The 3,617-nt window shown below is 36.8% G+C and overlaps 1 non-coding gene across 1 annotated transcript; it reads left to right on the top strand.

Annotated features, from left to right (window-relative positions):
* Nucleotides 1-2,551: 2,551 nt before the first annotated feature.
* LOC130457687 (U6 spliceosomal RNA) lies at nucleotides 2,552-2,657 on the top strand. The gene has a single exon (XR_008916979.1). It is a non-coding gene; the product is annotated as a U6 spliceosomal RNA (small nuclear RNA).
* Nucleotides 2,658-3,617: the final 960 nt, after the last annotated feature.

Below are 3,617 nucleotides of genomic sequence, written 5' to 3'. Positions count from 1 at the left end.
ATATTTGGAAAATGGTAGTTGGGGTAGTTGATGGATCAGGGTTGGTGTGTAGAAGATCATGGTTTGGAATCTTGCCTTTTATATTTATTAACCAAGTGACCTGGGGAAGTTCCTTAACTTGCCCAGTTTACTAGTCTTAATTTTTTCATTTAAATAAAATGAAGATAATAAAATCTAGTTAAAAATGTTCAATAAATTAATCAGTCCACTCACAAGAATTTACTTTTCCAATATATTTTTAATAATTTTGTTAAATATTTCCAATTGCATGTAAAATAAAAAACAACTTTAATATTCATTCAAAAGAAAATTGAGTCCCAAATTTTCTCTCTTCTTCCTGTACCTCCCACCTTCTTAAGAAGGCATGCAATTTTACATTGATTGTATACCACAAGTATTTATTAAGTGGATACTATGTACCAGAGGGACAATGGTGAAATACTTCCTACGCTCACATTTACAGTTGGCTAAAATTAATGTTGAATTGTAATAATAATAATAATTTCTATGTGAAACCTTGGTTCCAAGGACAGCCAGCTCCGAAACCAAAGTACTTTAATAGTAATCCTAGATTTCAAGGCATCTTACTAGTCTGGTTTTTGTTAGAGGTGTGGATATATATATATATATATATATATATATATATATACATATATATATATATATATATGTAAACTGAGCTTTAAAAGAAATCAGAGGTCATAAGAGATAGCAATGAGAGGGAATGCATTCCAGATATGGGAGACAGCCAGTGCCATGATACAGAGGGCTATGTATGAAGGATAATAAATTTGTCAGTTTTTCTGAACTGGAAGTTATATATATATATATATATATATATATATATATATATGAAAATACATATATATGTATATCTATCTATAAAATAAGGGCTGAAAAGTATGAGAATCAAATAAATTCTGGCACTTAAAATGCCTTATAAGACATATATATATATATATAAATATATATATATACTATATAAATACCAGTGTTATTACTCTCATTAGAATCCTATCTTACCAGTCTATAATATCTCAATATAGTACACATCCAGTAATAACATAGTTTGTATTGTCAATAAAGTACTCCTTTCATCAAGGAAGGGAACTTGAAAATTCTACAACATGTTCTGATATTCAGGACTACTTTGGGAAAGTTGTGCCAACTTCTCCCTTTCTTCTCCTCACTTCTTTTCTTGGCTGAGCCCTAAAGTCATCAATTCCAGCTCTAAAGCCAATGATCCCGTGTATCCTTTTGTTGTTTTTCCAGTAACCTCCAAGCCTCCCCCAGGGATGCTGAAAATCAGGTAGATTTAAGATGTTATTCAGTGTGGTGGACTGCGCATCAGCTTTGGGGTCAAGGAAGACCTAGGTTCAAATCTCATCTTAGAGATTGCTATTGATATGTGACATAGGCAAATCCTTTACCTTTTCTGGGCCTCAGTTTCACTATCTATAAAATGAAAGGGTTTGACTTGATATTTTTAAATGTCCTGTCTGGTTTTAAATCTACAATGTCTTATAAGGTTTCTTGAAATATACCAGAAGGAAATGAAGGACACTCTGTTTTGGCATCCTAGAAATGCCTTCTAACTCAGATTCCTACAAACTAATTGCCTGAGTGCCTCCCTTTGCAAGCCCATGGACAGATTTTCCTAATTTCCCTGCTACTGTCTATTCTGAGAATGGGCGGTGAAAGAGCACTTTTGAATTAGGAAGAATTCCTTGTTATTCTTCTGCTCTTGGTACTCCCCAAACACAGAAATATATCTCCGTGGCTTAGTTTCTTGTGTGCCTGGTAGGAAGGTGAGTGTAAGTGTTAGGACCACACAGAAACTTGATGCCATCATTCCAGATCATCTGGTTCTCTTCCTCTCCTTTAAAACCCTGTTTGAAATACTCCAGAAAGCCTTTCCTGATAAAGTCCAACCTTACCTTTCCCCGGCATCCTCAGCTGTACTTACTATTAGTCTGCACATACAATTTCTTTGGCTTATGTGGTCTTAGTAATTTTGACTTCTGTGTCTGGTGTCTTCCATTAGGGAACTCTTTCATGGTAGCAGACATCTAGAAGCACATTTGAACTAGAAAAATTATCTGGACTGTTTCAGCAGAATCTGATACACAATGTGCTTTTATGAGATCAGAGCAGGTCTAGAGAAACCATTGGTGCCCTTTGAATGGCCAGCCATGAATTCATGGACAGCTCATTCAGAAAATTAATATTATCACAGCCAAGTCAATAGGAAAAATCCTGAAGCCTACAATTTGGCTTCAAATATTAAAAAAAATCTCTTACTTTCTGTCTTAGAATCAATACTGAATCAACACTTAATATCAATTCCAATGTAGAAGATAGTAAAGGCTAGGCAATTGGGGTTAAGTGACTTGCTCAGGGGCCACACAGCTAGGAAGTGTCTTACCTGGCTGGCCCTCAAGTGCTTTTCCTAACATTTCTAGATTATCTGTATTCAGGAAGGCCTGCATCCTGTCCATTTCTTGTTTGTACTAATGTCTGGTCCCTGAGGCTGTAATTAAAAGAGAAGCCGGTGCTCACTTTGACAGCACATATACTAAAAATGGAATGATCAGAGAGGATTAGCATGGTCCCTGCGCAAAGATGACACACAAAGACATGAAGTGTTCCATTTAAAAACAAAAAAGAGAAGCCAGTTATGAAATCAACAAATATTAAGTGTTTACAATATTCCAGGCACAGGAAGTAAACTCTTAAGGAATACCCATAGATTCACAAAATCTTCAAGTTTGAATGGCTATAAATTTAGAAGTGAATGAAACTCTAGAGATCATTAAATTCAAGCCTTTAATTTAATTTAATTTAATTTAATTATCTATTTCTTAAAACCTTTTACCTTCCATCTTAGAACCAAGGCAGAAGAATGGTAAAGGTTAGGCAATAGGAGTTAAGTGACTTGCCCAGGGTCACATAGCTAGGAAGTGTCTGAGGCCAGATTTGGACCTAGGACCTTCCATCTCTAGGCTTGGTTCTCAGTCCACTGAGCCACCCAGATCTTCCCATCCTAAGCCTTTAATTTTACATGTAAGTATGGTCACCCTATACTTGGCCCTCCAAATGCACTTGCTGGTCAGAGTAGAGGGACTTTGGGCCAAGGAACAAAACAGAAAGGTATCTGATGAATCTTGGAGAGAGGGTCAAGGTCAGAGAAGGATTCTGGAGAAACAAAACGAGGCTTCTTTGCTCCAGTTGGCCATTAGGTCCATTTGCTTTGCTCCATATGAATACTCTATCCTGAACAAGAAGTAGATGGAGGTCCTGGCCAACAGCAAGGCTTCCAAGACTAAGATAAGCACTGTCATTAAGACCATCTGTCTACCTCATTCCCTCGTGGTGGGTTCTAGGTTAGGAGTTTCTGTAGCACCCTCTAAAGACAAGCCCTATTGGAATTGTGATTCAAACACTGAATGGGCACCCCTTTGATTGTTTACAGAAGAGTGGTCATGAGGAACTAAATAAATGAAGTATTCTTGTTCTGCAACTCTTGGGTTTGGTGGATTCTCCATAATATCTGGGGTCTAGGAGAGTGCTGGCTAAGTAGAGGTAGTTAGGTAGCACAGTAACTAGAATGTAGGGTC

Source organism: Monodelphis domestica, chromosome 2, assembly GCF_027887165.1.
Source record: "Monodelphis domestica isolate mMonDom1 chromosome 2, mMonDom1.pri, whole genome shotgun sequence".
Lineage (NCBI taxonomy): Eukaryota > Metazoa > Chordata > Mammalia > Didelphimorphia > Didelphidae > Monodelphis > Monodelphis domestica.
Note: the sequence above shows the minus strand (reverse complement) of the source record. Positions and strands in the feature narration are given on the sequence as shown.